At 41.1% G+C, this 17002-nt stretch overlaps 1 pseudogene; it reads left to right on the top strand.

The window, feature by feature from the left end:
* The first annotated feature begins 15629 nt into the window (after nucleotides 1-15629).
* On the top strand, nucleotides 15630-16085 carry LOC114221428 (proteasome maturation protein pseudogene; annotated as a pseudogene).
* The last annotated feature ends 917 nt before the right edge of the window (nucleotides 16086-17002 follow it).

The following is a 17002-nucleotide window of genomic DNA, read 5'->3' as shown; positions in this document are numbered from 1 at the left end:
AACCCAAAGACAGCAAGAGAGAAAAAAGCAAGGACATCAGAGGACAAATTAACCTCAGATACCTACAGTTACAGTGAATAGTGAGTACAGCCTAGTCCCTAGTCAGATAAACAAAATATATGATATGGCAGATGGTGATAAGTCCTGAGAAGAAAAATAAAGCAGGTAAAAGGGATCTTTTGTGTCACTGGAGAGGGCAGGTTGCAATTTTACGTAGGATGGTCAGGAAATGCCTCCCAGGACAGGTGGTATCTGCACAAAGATCTGAAAAGAGGCAAGGGGATGAGTCATGGAGATGGCTGGGGAAGAGCAGATGAACAAGTGAAAGATCTTTAGGAGGGAATGTGCCTGGTGTGTTGCACAAACCACAGGAAAACCATGTGACTAGGGCAGGGAGTGAGGGGGAAAGTCATAGGAAATGAGGTCAGAGAGGTAAGTCTTGGGGCTAGGTAGATTGTGCATGACCTTGTGGGCCAACGAAAAGACCTGGGTCTCTGGTTACTATGAGAACAGACTACAGGAGAGCAAGGGAGCCCACTCAGGAGGTTTGTGAAATAATTCAGGAGAATGATAATGATGACGTGGGTCGGGCAGGAAGCAGTAGCAAAGGTGAGAAGTCATCAGATTCTGGATACATTTTGAGGATAGACCTGGCAGATGCTGCTTTTGGACCATGCTGTAAGACAAGAAGAGGGATCAAGGTTGACTCCTTCATCTAAGCAAAAAGAGGAATGTTGAATGAGGAGCAAGGTCTTTTATGAGGGAGATCAAACATTCAATTAGCGACGCCCATTAGACATCCAAGTGAAGATGTTGAGCAGGCAGTTGGGCATCCAGTACTAGAAGGTGGGGGAGAGATCTGGGCTGAAGATATAAATTTAGGAGTCTTCAATATTTGGATAGAATTTTAAGACATGAGGACAAATGAAATTACTAAGGGAGTGAATCTATATGAAAAGAGAAGAGGGCTGAATCCTAAGGGACCCAATGTTAACAGGTCAATGAAATCAGAAGAAATGAGCAAAGAAGGTTTGGATGTAGGAGGAAAACCATGAGAGTGTGATATCCTGGAAGACAAGTTAATGAAGTATTCCCAGAAGGAGAAAGTGAACAATGGTGTTGAACATTACTGAGGAGTCACATAAAGGAATTGACCATTGGATTAGCAATGTGGACACCATTGATGGAGAGCAGTTTTGGTGCTTGGAAGAGGCAAAAGCTTGACTAAAGGGGGTTCTAGAGAGAATGGTAGAACAAGGTTCAGAGATACGAGTATAGATAATTCTTCAGAGGAACGGCTGTAAAGAAGAATGGAAATATGAACTTGTAGCTGGAGGGCAACACAGATGAGAGAAATAATGTGTCGTAAAAGGAGTGGGATCTAGTGATCAGGTGGAGGCTTCAGCCTTAGATAGGAACATGGGACAGTTCATCCCTGGTAACAGGAGAAAAAGCAGCATATACGGCCCAGATGCTAGTGGGCGGATGGAGGTGTTGGTGGGAACTTGTGGATTGTTTCTATTTTCTCAGTGAAATAGAAATCAAGGTCATGAGCAGAGAGTGAAGATGGGGGAGGAGGTGCTGGTAGTATGAGGAGAGAGGACAACATATGGAATCCTCGTCCTAGGACTAGGGCAATGCACTGTGGCTGCTGGGCAGCATGACGGGGGTGCTTGAAATTAATAGTTGCCATGAACTGAAATGGAGACCTGTCAGCATGCACAAATGTTTTCCTCTAGCTCCATTCAGCTGCATGCCTTCTGATTAAGAGGAATGTTTCTCCAAATAAGGATAACACAGTTATTTCTTCACAACTAACAATCAGCTACTAAAGTAATTAAGATACGATGAATTTGTGTAAAATCTACCTTATTTAACACTATGAGAGAATGGGAGGTCTCTAGTTAATTGACTATTTTAGATAATTAAGTCCATTATATCACATAGGAACTAATTTTTTTTTTATAGAACTAGAAGATGGGGGAACAACTACTCTGAACATGACAAAAATTTTGGGGTAATAATAAATGTTTATCTAATAGCACTTCAGTGTCATGGTGATGGCAAATAATAATCACTGTATATACTAGGGAAAATTCTGATTATTTGACTTTTCTGGCAGTTTGGAATCTGGATACATTATATTGAGAATTTTTTTAAAAAGATAGAAAAATGAAAAGGGACGTCATTAAATGTAATAGGAATATCTTCATAGAAATTCACCTGTTGTGTCTTGGTTGCACCTGTGATAACATTGGAGTAACTTTTTTTTTTCCTCCTCTCAACTGCTTTTTTCTTGGCTAGTGAAGCCACAAAGATAACATAATTAGATTCTGAATCTTGGGCAACGTCAATCGCAATGCCAATGTCCATAAGTATGATTATCTAGACTTGCTTCATCTTTGCTGTAAGACAAACTTCTTTCTCTAACGGCTACCTGTGTTTTCTAGTAGCTCAAACTATTCTTGTGAATCTGCTTTACATTATTCACTTATTTTTTTTTTAAAGATTTTATTTATTTATTTGAGAGACAGAGAGAATGAGAGAGAAAGCACATGAGATGGGAGGAGGGTCAGAGGGAGGAGCAGACTCCCCGCTGAGCAGGGAGCCCGATGCGGGACTCGATCCAGGGACTCCAGGATCATGACCTGAGCCGAAGGCAGTCGCTTAACCAACTGAGCCACCCAGGCGCCCTCACTTATTTTTTTTAAGTATTTTATTTATTTATTTGACAGGGAGAGATTGAGAGCACAAGCAGGGGGAGCAGCAGAGGGATAGGAGGAGGGAGAAGCGGGCTCCCCGTGGAGCAGGGATCCCAGGACCCCAGGATCATGACCTGAGCTGAAGGCAGATGCTTCACCGATTGAGCTACCCAGGCGCCCCCATTATTCACTTATTTTTAAAAATAACTGGCTGATTATAAAAGCAACACATATTCACTGAATCTTACTTGGACAACATGGAAAGGTAGAGAGAAGAAAATAAAAATTATTATCTCACTACTTAGAGATGAACACAATTAACATTTTGGTGAATTTTAATCTAATATTTTAATTCATACATGTATTTATTTAGAAAATTTATATCAAACTGTATATCATTTTATATACTTTTTAACTTAATATTTTGTTGTGAGCTTCTCCCATGCCATCATATAGTCTTTGAAAACACAATTTTAAATGACAATATAGTAGTCTTTTGTATGAATATACTATAATTTATTTAATAATTCTCCCATTATTGTGCATTTAGGATGTTTTAAAATTTATACCACTAGATGAGCACGCTTGAACATAAACTTTTTTTTTAAGATTTTATTTATTTATTTATTTGACAGAGAGATGCAGCGAGAGAGGGAACACAAGCAGGGGGAGTGGGAGAGGGAGAAGCAGGCTTCCCACGGAGCAGGGAGCCCGATGCGGGGCTCGATCCCAGGACCCTGAGATCATGACCCGAGCCGAAGGCAGACGCTTAACGACTGAGCCACCCAGGCACCCCGAACATAAAACTTTTTTTGGTAATACTAATTATTTTCTTATTTTTTTTTAAAGATTTTATTTATTTATTCAAGAGAGACAGAGAGAGAGAGAGAGAAGCAGAGGGAGAAGCAGGCTCCCAAGGAGCAGGGAGCCCGATGTGGGACTCGATCCCAGGACCCTGGGATCATGACCTGAGCTGAAGGCAGACGCTTAACCATCTGAGCCACCCAGGCGCCCAATACTAATTATTTTCTTAAGGTAGATTCCTACAAATGGAATTATAAGGTCAAAGTGTACAAACATTTTAAAAGTTATGTGTAGAGGGGCACCTGGGTGGCCCAGTCAGTTAAGCACCTGACTTCGGTTCAGGGCATGATCCCAGCATCCTGGGATTGAGCCCCACATCATCAGGGTCCCTGCTCAGCAAGGAGTCTGCTTCTCCCTCTGCCCCTTCCTCTGCTCTCTCTCTCTCAAATAAATACATAAAATCTTTAAAAAAATAAAAGTTACATGTACATCTTGCAGTGGCCCTCCTGAAAGATCCCACTTTCTGCAGTCTCCCGGAAGTGAACAAGGCAGCCTGTTTCTCTGTATCCTTGACAATTCCACCATCTCCAGCACCTATCTGCACAACCTACCTGTGCTCCCTTCACGTCAGCTGAGTTCTCAGATGAGCTCTTCCGTAATACTCCAAAGGGATCTTCCTGACTACAGCCTTTCTTACCACTAAGATATTCTCCATGCTCCTGTCAGAGCACTTTCCACACCACTGACCTTGACACTTCCCTGATAAAAACCTCCACTCCTCCCCGGCCCCAGTAGGTTACATGGCAGCACAGGAGGTCCTTCCCAGTCGGTTCCAACCTCCTTTTTCAGCCCGATGGACTATTCATCTCTAAGTCCTCTGGCAAAGCCACACAGAATGTCTTTTTATTAATATATGTCAAGAAAAAAAAAAGAAGAAGAAGATAGCAGGAGGGGAAGGACGAAGGGGGGGAAATCGGAGGGGGAGACGAACCATGAGAGACGATGGACTCTGAGAAACAAACTGAGGGTTCTAGAGGGGAGGGGGTGGGGGGATGGGTTAGCCTGGTGATGGGTATTAAGGAGGGCATGTTCTGCGTGGAGCACCGGGTGTTATGCACAAACAATGAATCATGGAACACTACACCAAAAATTAATGATGTAATGTATGGTGATTTACATAACAATAAAAAATTTAAAGTAAAAAAAAAATGTCTTTTTATTTACACAACATATAATTCTCCTCCGTGCCTCCAAGGCTTTATACAATTTTGCTCTTTTCTCCCTGAAACCGAATTCATCTTTTATGACACAGAGCACGGGTCCCCTTTGGCAGTTCTTCTCTCACCTCCCAGGGTGAGATGGTTGATCATGGCACCACGTTGCGGTCCCACAGCACCATACCCACATCCACACTACAGCACTAATCACTCTGCCCTGCAGTTATTTGTTTACCTTGAGTTCCCCACTGAGTCCCTCAAGGACCTTGTCATATTTGTTCTTATCTTCAGTTCTTAGTCTGTTGCATAGTTGATGATCAAGAAATATTTATTGACTCGGTGGCTAAAAGCACTGAACTGGTTTGAATATTCTGTCGTTAGCTTGGGTTAGTGTTGGATTTCGGGGTAGAGTGTGCCATTGCTAACTAGTCTGCAGTAGTCTCGTAAGTGGACTTCCCTTAGCATCTAAGCATACGGTCTCTCTTTGATCACAAGCTTCTGCTCATTCTCGCATCTTCCTATTATTTGTCTTAATTGCATTCTGTGGTCTACTCTCCCAATTCTTTGATTCTAACCATCCTGTTTTGATTTCACACATCTGACAAAGCTTGGTGCTATAAGCAGCTAATGTACTTCATACTTGCTTCTTTGTTCTCGCTATTAACATTCTCTGATCCTTTGTATAGGTGGTTGAGTGTTGGCTGGAGAAGCACAGAATTGTGTTGCCTAGAGCATCCTGCTTGTGAATTCTTTTCTATATTTATATATTTTCTCTGCATCTCATTTATTTTTTATGGTACTCTTCTTATGTATGCCCTGCAAGCAACCTCTATCCTTTGTTGAACAAGGCAGAATAGAAGTACATACATAAATCAATGTATAAATGCATAAGCACGTGCTGATTTCCATTACTGCCCACTGCATGCTCTCAAAAGGCCATTGGGTGCGCCTTGCTGTTCACCTATACACATATTGGTTTGTATTTTCATACAACTCCTCAGGATTGCTGTTTCAAACCTTTTTGTGACTTGGCTACAAAGTTTACTTCAAAAATAGAAACCATCTGAGGAGATATTCCTTAACGTCGCTCTCTCGCACCAGGGTGGATCTTGCAGGGCAGGCCAGCTGGGCATCTCCAGGGTACTGCCTGTGTGGTGGAGTGTGTGCACCGTGCTTCTAGCTGCACTTAGCAGTCTCCGAGGCCCCCGCTCCTCTGCCTACAAACCTCCTCCAGCAGAGCTCAGTCCACAGGCTCAGCTAACAACCTGCCTCTCTGTCCTTTCTTAATGTCTGACTCAGAGCCCCAGTCTAAGGACGTGATTAAAGAAAATATTAACATCTTTCCTTCTTAGGGTTTACACACACACACACACACACACACACACACACACACACCCCTCTGGAACTTCTGCAGTAGGAAGAATTGTGAATGGGGGGAGAATGAAGAAGGGGAGTGATGGGTCTCTTATTCCTTGGTCCGCTGGGTCATGATGCTTAGTCTGTTTCCACACTCCATGGTGCGTGGGCATCTTTACTGAGACTGCCCAGGTCCTGAATCCCTACACAGGTCACCCAGTGCTTTGTCTCTCAGGTCCTGTTTCCTGTGGGGCTGCTGGGAGGAAGAGCCTCCCCACCCGCCAACTCTGCCCTGGAAATCTGTGGATGGCTTTGTCCCTGTTTCCTCCTCCCGCCCTGGCTATGGAAAACCCTTGTCTAGGGGAAATATGTCCTCCTTCATTTTCCCTCAAGAACGGGTTCTTTAACCACAGACTCCCTAATTTTTCCTAAGGGTTTAAGAGTTTGGGAGAACAACAAAAAGCCAAGAAGAATTTTGAGGAAAGACTGACCTGACTGAATGCTTTAAATATCAGAAGGAAAAACTCATAGACTAATATCTCAAATGGTATTCCCATCACGGTAAACAGAATAAAAGCAGGCAAACAAACAGAAATTCCTGATTTTTCTCTACTCACTCCCTTTCTCCTCACCATTAGTCTTTCTGAAAAAGCAATCCGCATCCATTGCCTTTACCCTGTGTTAGCCGCATCTCTCACCACTTGGAATCTGGCTCTTCCTTCTCCCATTCTCTCCAAAACACTCTTCGAATCACCAACTCGACTGTTTTTAGCTTCTTCCTCCTCTCACTTTTAACTCCCTTTTTTGCCTCCCACCCCCTCTGCCTTAGGACTATTCAGTTGCGGGCATTGTGCTATGCAGTGGAAACAAAAATGAATTAGACACTTTGTGTTTTTAAGGAATTTAGGATCAGGTGAGGCGCATAGGTAACAATGGAGTACTTCACAAAAATGTGTTGCTTCTGTGTTTGATCCCAGAAAGGCCCTGGCCTCTTCCTGCTGCTATTTGTTCCTGTTTCTAACTCTTCCTCCTTACATTTCCTCCCCACCCCACCCCGCCCCTTTCTTTCCCCCTGGCTCCTCTTAAATTTTCCACTCAGCAAAGTCTTTCTGAGAGTCTGCCTCGAGTTTCTTCTCCCTAGGCTTCTCCCTTCAGAGAAATTCTTGGCATCCATGTGGATGAATCCTAAAGCCTCATATTGGGTTGCTGAACAAATTCACTTAGATGTCCCCTTAAACACCTCCCCTTCTCCTGCTAAAGACATCAGCACCCTCTCCCAGTAAAGCATAAGACCATCACTACTTACTCTCTGTTCTCAGCATCCAGCCAGTTGTCATGTCCAAACCGGTCTTCTTCTCCAGGCTCTCTCTCATTCAGCTTTAACTTTTCTTGCTCATCCTATCACTTGATTGATACTGTTACAACACTAAGAACTTTCTGCTTTGTTCTTCGTGCCTAGAACATGGACCTGTCCCCTAAACAATCAAATTTTCCTGGACACTTGTCTCCCTGTTCCAAACTTTTTATGTATCAGAATAAACTTTCAAAAGGACCACATCTCTAATCATTTCTCAATATAAACATATATCATTGTTGTATGTATACCTTAAACTAATATGTTACATGAACATTTAAGGGTTCTTGTATGAGTTCCGACCGAGGGGTGAAGGGGTTTCCACACCATCAAGCAATTTTCTGACACCAGCTGGGTGTCCTGCTATTCAACTCAATTCTGATACTATCTGCTGGAGACAGCATCAGATCCCACAGGTGAAGGGCTCAGTCCTATAAGCCTGCCTCCCCCCCCCCCGCCCCACTTCAGATGCCTGTGGCAAGTTCAGGTTGTCCTCTGGGCTTATGACTGACCGGCTATAGACCAGAAATTCCAATGACCGCTTCCTTGCATTTGATTGATTTGCTAGAGCTGCTCACAGAACTCAGAGAAACATTCTACATACTAGATTACTGGTTTATTATAAAAGGATATAACTCAGGAACAGCCAGGTAAAAGAAATGTATAGGGCAAGGTATGGGGGAAAGTTGCAGAGCTTCCATGCCCTATCTGGGAATGCCACCCTCCCCGAATCTCCAAGTGTTCACCAACACAGAAGTTCTCCAAACCCCGTCCTTCAGGTTTCTATGGAGGCTTCATTACATAGGCATAATTGATTAAATCACTGACCACTGGTGTTTGATTCAACCTCCAGGTCTTCTCCCTTCCCGGGAGGTTGAGGGGTGTGACTGAAAGTTTCAACCCTCTAATCATGTGGTTGGTTCTCCTGGCAACCAGCCCCCATCCTTAAGTGCGGTTGGAAAAGTCACCTCATTAGCATAAGGAAAGACACCTTTGTCATTCCCAGCTCTCATCCCTTTGGAAATTCCAAGGGTTTAGGAGCTCTGCGCCAGAAACCAGGACAAAGACCAAGTATATATTTCTTACTATAAATCACAATATCACACAATTATAGATCAGTAAAACCGGGGGGGGGGCGATTAAAGTACACATCTGGGCGCCTGGGTGGCTCAGTTGGTTAAGTGACTGGCTCAGTTGGTTAAGTGACTGCCTTCGGCTCAGGTCATAATCCTGGAGTCCCGGGATCGAGTCCCGCATCGGGCTCCCTGCTCAGCAGGGAGTCTGCTTCTCCCTCTGACCCTCTTCCCTCTCGCGCTCTCTCTCATTCTCTCCCTCTCAAATAAATAAATAAAATCTTTTAAAAAATAAAAATAATAAAGTACCACATCTATCTTATCATTTCCTTGCTCCAGATCCTTGTCTCTTTATCAATCGGATTGTTTGAATTCTTTACCCAGCACTCAGTGCTTCTAGGATATACTCCAAATTTGTTTCTAGCTTATCTCCAAGTAGACCCTTATGAGTATGTGATAGTGCAGCATATTTGTACTGTTCCTCAGATACCAGATACATCGCCTAATTGCCTGTGCTGGTACTTTCATAGCTAGAATATACAACTGCCCATTGCTACTCGTGGAACTCTTAGCCATCTTTTAAACTTCTCAGGAGTTTTATTCTAGGGGCACCTCGGTGGCCCAGTTGGTTAAGTGTCTGACTCTAGGTTTCAGCTCAGGTCACAATCTCAGGGTCCTGGGATCAAGCCCTGAGTTAGGCTCCGAGCTCAGCGGGGAGTCCGCTTAAGATTCTCTTCTCCCTCTGCTCCTCCCCGCCATGCTCTCTCTCCTCTCTAAAATAAATACATACAATCTCAAAAAAAAAAAAAAAAAGTTTTATTCTATGAAGCTGTTCAAGTCTCCCTAACAGATGCGGTCTTTTCTGGCTTTGATTTCCCAGAGCATTTGGTTTGAACTTCCTGCATGGTTGTTATCTTACTCTTCCCTGTATTACGGTTATTTTCTACTTCTCTTATCTCCTTGTTAGACTTCAGTCTCCTTAGAGATGGTGTCTTTTCTCACTCATGTTGCAGATTTAACAGTGCTTATCGTTGTGCCTTCTTTATAGAGGGACCCAATACCTAGTCTCTCTTTGTCTTGAGTAACAGAACTCCTGGATTGTTTTTTTTTCCCCCCAGGGCGATAACGTGCGCAACTAAAAATACTACTTACTCTCTAAATTCTCTTGCAGTCCGGTGGCCAAATGAGTCAGTTCTACACAAGATGAAAGCTGAGGGTTTCTGGCTTTCTGGGTATGGGCACCACACTCCTTTCTGCTTTGTTCTTCGTGCCTGGAACATGGCCATTAGGCTAGTCTTATGGCCATTAGGTAATAAGCCTCAGGGTAGAGATTAGCACATTGATTCTTTCATTCAACAAATATTTACTGAGTGCCTACTATAGTGCCAAGCACTATTATAGATGCTTCAGAAAGTGGCAGAGCAGAAGGATAGAGTCTGGATCCGAAATGGCATCATTAAACATTGAAACAGCTTTAACTGCCTACCTCTAGACTTCACGAACCCCCTTTACTTTAAGCTTTTACTCAGTTTTGTTATTTTCTGTTATTTTTAGCTGAATGCATTTCTTATTCATACAATGCTGTTCAATTAATTTTTAAAGCCTAGAATTTTAAGTGAGACTTACTCAAGTTTATTTTTCTATTGAAATAATCACATGGATTTTCCCCTTTACTCCATTATTATTGATTTTCAAATCATGCATTCTTGAAATAAGCCCTACATAATTGAGATAGTTATTGTCCTTATTATTTATCCATGACTTTAATTTGCTACTATTTTGATTGGGATTTTTGCATTGTGTCCATGAGAGATACTGGCCTACAATTTTCCTTCTTTGTAACATTCACGTCAAGTTTGATATCAAGGTACTGCTGTCCTTATAAAATAAGTTGAGAAGTAGTCCTTCTTTTTGATTATCAGAAAGAGTTTGCTGAAGATTGTTCTTACTCTTTAAATGTTTGGAAGAATTTACTGGTGAAACATCTGGGCCTGGAGTTTTCATTGTTTTAATTATGAATTCAATCTCTTTCCTAGATATAGGCCTGCTGAGATTTTCTGTATATAGATTAGTCATTTTTAATAAAATGTGTTTTTCAAAGCATTTGTCCATTTCATCTCAAGTCAGATGTATTTATCTGTTTATTATCTTTTTAATGTCTGTGGAAATTATAGAGAACTCCCTTTTTAAATATGATATTAGCAAATTGTTTTTATTGATTAATTTTTCTTGGTGTTTATTAATTTTAAAATTTGTTTTCAAAGAGCCATCTTTTGCCTTTGTTAATTTTCTCTAGTGTATGTTTGCTTTCTGTTTTATTGATTTCTGCTATTATTTCCTTTGGGTTTAAATTGATATTTTTTTCACCCTAGTTTCTTGAAGTTTTATAACTTCAATATAAGTATTATATCCTTATTAGTTAAACTTTCTTTCTAATATATGCATTTAAAGATATATATTTCCCTGTCCGCATTGTTTTAGCTATATGCCACATGTATTGATATGTCAAGTCTTTATTATCATTTAATTTAAAACATTTTCTAATTTTCATTGTGACTTCTTCTTTGATCCATGAGTTATTTAGAAATAGATTGCTTAATTTACAAATGTTTTGGCGTATGTTAGTTACTTTTCTGTTATTTATTTTAAGGTTGATTCTACTGTGGTCCAAGAATTTACTCTGTGTGATTGTGATCCTTTGAAATTTATTTTGACTTTATGGCCCAGTATTAGATCTATTTTAGTAAATGTTCCATGCACATTTGTAAAGAATGTGTACTACAAAGTTGTGGGTAGAGTGTTATATATGTATTAATTATATGGTTTTTAATCATATTGTTAAAATCTCATATATCTTAACTGATTTTTTAAAAAGATTTATTTATTTATTTTAGAGAGAGAGAGCACATGCAGGTGTAAGCTGGGGAGGGGAGAGGGAGGGAGAAGGAGAGAATCTCAAGCAGACTCCCCATTGAGCATGGAGCCTGATGTGGGGCTCCATCCCATGACCCTGAGATCATGACCTGAGTCAAATTCAAGAGTTGTTCGCTTGGGGATGTCTGGGTGGCTGTTGGTTAAGTGTCTGCCTTCAGCTCAGGTCATGATCCCAGGGTCCTGGGATCGAGCCCCACATCGGGCTCCCTGCTTGGCAAGAAACCTGCTTCTCCCTCTCCCTCTGCCTGCTGCCCCTGCTTGTGCTCTCTCTCTCTCTGATGAATGAATAAATAAAATCTTAAAAAAAAAAAAGTCATTTGCTTAACCAACTGAGCCACCCAGGTGCCACTCTTTACTGATTTTTGTTTGCCTACTCTATCCGCTACTGAGAGGTATGTTAACATTTTCAGTTACTATTATGAATTTACTATTTTGCTTTATATGTTTTGAAGCTATGTTATTAAAAAAAACAGAAATTTATCACTTCTATTGAGTTGACATTTCTGTCAACATAAAATACGTCTCTATTACTAGTCATACTCCTTTCCTTAGAGTCTTTCTAATCTGCTATTGTTTTAGCTACACCAGTTTTCTTTTGGGTGAAGCTGGCATGGTATAGCATCTGCATCCTTTTACCTTTACCTTTCCTGTGTCTTTACATTTAAGGCTTGTCTCTTGTCAGAGTCAGGTTTGAATCCCAGTTCTGGCCCTTATTAGCTAAAGCTCAATTTCCTGACTGTAAAATGGATACACACACGCACGCGGGCACGCGCACACAGGGCAAAAATTACTATTAACTTGTGTAGTTAATAGATACGCAACCTATCTTTTTAGATACATCTTTTTTAATTTTTATTCTGATTAAATACCATTCAAGCCTAGTCCTTTAATGTGGTACTATCATTTTATATTAAAATGGGAGGAAAACACCTCTCTACTTTTGTTTGAGTTTCTGGTCCCTTGTTATGAAGCTAAATCTGGGGGAAATATTCCTGCAATTGTATACTTCCTTCTTTGTAACACTGCTTCAAAGAGGAAAGTTAAGAAAGTCCTAGTATTTGACTTCCATGACTTAGTAGGAGATTTTCTAAAAATATTCTCGGTATAAAGACCAAAAACAAAACAAAACAAAAACAATTATAAGCTATGTATAAACAAAAAAGAAGTGATTCACTAAAGATCATTTGCTTTCGTTTGAGGGTCTGTTTATACTCTCGCCATATATTCATCCATGCATCCATCTAATCATTAATCAATGTATATTGGGGATTTTGTCAGGGATTCAGGACTGTACTAGGAGCATGGGGTACAAAAATGAGTATGAAAAGTCTCTCCTTCTAGAAGAGAAGTAGGGAATTCTAGTAAGAAGGAGAGATAGATACGAGGAAAATCTTATATTCTGTAATATGTACAGTGATAGCAGGATACAGTGTGCCATAAAAGCATATAGGAGAAAATGTAAATTTGAATCTGGAACACTCCTTGCTTGTTTTTGCCTATCTTGTGGATGACTCACATTTCCTAGATGAAGGGGCATTTGAATTGGGGTCTATAGAGTGACTTAGAAGATGAACCAGACAAGCTTTTGTGCAGGAAAAAATAAGGCACTCTATATATTTTTAAGCAAAAAGGGATTAAGTATAGGGATATTTGTGCTTAGGAAATTATTGGAAGATCTAGAAGAATGTGCTCTAGCCTGAGCCTTCAGTAATGACTCACAGAATGCCACCTATTCTAGGAGCTGATGTCTTGTCACATTCAGGAGGTGGGAATCAAGAGGTCCACTGGTGGGGCGCCTGGGTGGCTCAGTTGGTTGAATGTCTGACTCCTGATTTCAGCTCAGGTTGTAATCTTAGGGTCGAGTGGTGTGGAGTCTGCTTGGGATTCTCCCTCTCCCTCTACCCCTTCCCCCTTGCTCATGCTCTCTCTTTCTCTCTCTCTCTCTCATGAATAAATAAATCTTTTAAAAAAAGATTTTTTAAAAAATTTTTATTATGTTATGTTAGCCACCATACATTACATCATTAGTTTTTGATGTAGTGTTCCATGATTCATTGTTTACGTATAATACCCAGTGCTCCATTCAGTAACTGCCCTTTTTTTTAAAGATTTATTTTTTATTTTTTATTTATTTGAGAGAGAGAGTGAGAGAGAGAGCACAAAAGGGGGTAGGGTCAGAGGGAGGAGCAGACTCGCTGCTGAGCAGGGAGCCCGATACAGGACTCGATTCTGGGACTCTGGGATCATGCCCTGAGCTGAAGGCAGTCGCTTAACCAACTGAGCCACCCAGGCGCCCCGGTACGTGCCCTCTTTAATACCCATCACTGGGCTAACCCATCCCCCCATCCCCCTCCCCTCTAGATTTTTTAGGTCTACTGGATCTACTGATTTAAAAAACATGATACTGTAATTGAGACCCAGGAGTCAAGAAGCTGGAATCAGGAAGCTACTGCTGCCAACACCCATGAAGCTGGAGACTTGTACTGGAATGTAGAAATATCCATAACTGCACAACTTTCCTTATCCATAGGAAACAAACACAGCTGGGATATGGCTTCTCCTTCATTTCTATTTGCTGATCTTTGAGTGACTGCATCTGAGTGATGAAGCCCAGTTCACACCCAGAATCCTACTGTAAGGGAGTCTGGGAAATGTGATTTTTTAAGCTTTCTGGGTTTTTCTATACAAAGGAAGACACAGTAGGAGGAGATGGAAATAGATGCAGATCAGTTATCAAACATACCAGGTGAAGATGAAGAGGGAGTAGGAGAGTCAGATGGAGGGAATGATACATAAAATGGAGGCAAAGTAACAGAGAGATTTGTGGGAAATTCTGAGATGGCAGGAAAGGAGAAACAACAAAAGATGAGCCTGAGACAACCATCCAGATGGTGAGAATGGACTGGGGGAAGGTGGCAGGGAGGAGGACTATTTAACTTAGGTAGACCACCCAAGAGGTTATTGCCTTAATCAAGCTGAGTGGCCTTGGTGGCCTGAACTGAGGCTATCGTGATAGAAGAGGAGAGATGTGACAATTGGGGAGCTAGTGAAAATATCATGATCATTGTGGAATTTAAGAAAATACAGATAAACATAGGGGAAGGGAAGGAAAAATAAGACAAAAACAGAGAGGGAGACAAACCATAAGAGACTCTTTATTATTACAGGAAACAAACCGAGGGTTGCGGGAGGGGAGAGGGGTGGCGGGATGGGGTAACTGGGTGATGGGCATTAAGGAGGGCACTCGTGATGAGCACTGGGTATTGTACGCAACTGATGAATCACTGACTTCTGAAACTAATAATAGACTATATGTTAATTAAATTGAATTTAAATTTAAAAAAGTTAAAAAGAAACATGATCATTTTTATCACGTATATTTCTTCTCTAATACTGACTTTTCTCTTTGGAAAGCCTGCTTCGTTCTAGTTTTTCACTTTTTTTTTTTTAAGATTGATTTGTTTATGAGGGAGAGAGAGAGCAGGGGGAGGGGCAAAGGGAGAGCAAGAGAATCCTCAAGCAGAGGCCTTGCTAAGTGTGAAGCCTGACCCGGGGCTTGATCCCAGGACCCTGAGACATGACCTGAGCTGAAATCAAGAGCCAGCCACTTAACTGACTGAGCCACCCCCGCACCCCTCACTTGTTTTAATATAAAGCTTAGAGAATGTATCATTGTAGCCCATGGTGATTCTCTGTTTACTGAGCACCCACAACACTTGTGGTTAATGCTATTTCTATCCTCATGTAGTTTCATTTGTTGGTTGCCTTCCCAGTTAGAAATGGAACTTTTGAAGAGCAGAGATCATGTTTTGTACTTACTTGGTTTAATAGTATGTAACATTTGAAAACTTTAGCTAAGGCACAAAGAGTTAATAAATACATTTCCTGGAGAGGTTCCAGATCAAAATGTAAAGTTTCAAAGAGGTCTCAAAACCAATTACACGACCTACAACTTATACCTGCATTGAGGGCCTAAAAGAATAGGGTTGAGGAAGGATTTTAAAGAAGATTTCTTTGGAGAGAGCTGGGCTGGGATTTCAACTCTCCCCAAGGAGGCAAGCTGAGGTATGATCACCTTATCTTAAGACCAGTACAAAGGGATTTATTAGAAGTACCTACTGGACTTGTGAAATTAAGATACAGAGAAGACCAGAGATTTCCTCCTATTTGAAAAATCTAAAGACAGAGCAAGTGAAGATGAATGCCAGAGGACTTGGATCTCAGTTAAAGGACAGTATTCCAGTCACTGAACTTTCAGCAAGTGGACCTTTTGAAAGTCATGATCTTCGAAAAGGCCTTCCTTGTGTGAAAAATGAACTTTTGCCCAGTCATCCTCTTGAATTATCAGAAAAAAATTTCCAGCTCAACCAAGATAAAATGAATTTTTCCACACTAAGAAACATCCAGGGTCTGTTTGCTCCACTAAAATTACAAATGGAGTTCAAGGCAGTGCAGCAGGTACAGCATCTCCCATTTCTTCCAAGCTCAAACCTTTCACTGGATATTTTGAGGGGTAATGATGAGACTATTGGATTTGAAGATATTCTTAATGACCCATCACAAAGTGAACTAATGGGAGAACCACACTTGATGGTGGAATATAAACTCGGTTTACTGTAATCTGTTGTGCTATTCATGAAAATAGAGGGGCTGCGTGTTGTTTATAGTCATCTTTTTACTATAATTTGATGTACACAACATTAAAAGTACTGACACATGAAAAAAAAATCTAAAAAGCATCCGACAGGCGGGTTTGCTTGAGATGGATGCACTGGAGGAGGGTGCATGACTCATATCAAGGGAATCTCAGATGAGAAGTCCTCACTGATGGGGCTCTTTCTAAGAATCCACAAAATAGCTCATAAGAGTCAGTGTTATTTCCCAGGGAGTATAGGACCATTTTATGATATTACTAATTTGGTAAGAGTTTTTCTGTGTACGCCATCCTCTCCTTTCTCTTCTCTATACCCTTTGGCTTTGGAAGAAAGGATCACAACCAGATTAGCAAAATGGAGAAGGGGAGGTACAAAGAAGAATTCCCCCTCCCTTCACCCAGCCCCTTTCCTGAACCCCTACCCATCTACCCCCTCCTTGCAGGAGGAGAGGAGGGAGGAATTTCAATTCCAAATCCAGTTTGAAATTTTGATTATTGCATGTAATTAGACACTCAAGTATGAATTTGAAACAGTGTTTGCAACTGGGAAGGACAGTTGGATTTTTTATTACCCGAATGATGAGAACAATCATGGGGCTTTGGAGTTTTCATTCATGGCAAGGGAAGAATGTTCCCCATTGATTAATGTTTAAAGCGAGAATGCGAGACAACATAAAGATGCTTGGTGATTATACCATGTGAATCCCATTTGGTAAACTACTGGTTAAACTTTGTCATTTCCAGAGAGTCTGCTGGTGCAATCCTAGGCAGTAAGTGGAAAGGCAACATGGTTTGGTACAAAGAGCCTTCTGCTACATCATAGCTATGTGACCCTGTGAAACACACCTAATTCCTACAAATCCTGGTTTCCTAATCTGCAAACTAAAGTGAATACATAATATCCACCT

Source organism: Eumetopias jubatus, unplaced genomic scaffold (assembly GCF_037043125.1).
Source record: "Eumetopias jubatus isolate StellerSeaLion01/CBP00866 unplaced genomic scaffold, mEumJub1_p1.0 scaffold_7, whole genome shotgun sequence".
In the NCBI taxonomy this organism is placed as follows: Eukaryota; Metazoa; Chordata; class Mammalia; order Carnivora; family Otariidae; genus Eumetopias; species Eumetopias jubatus.
Note: the sequence above shows the minus strand (reverse complement) of the source record. Positions and strands in the feature narration are given on the sequence as shown.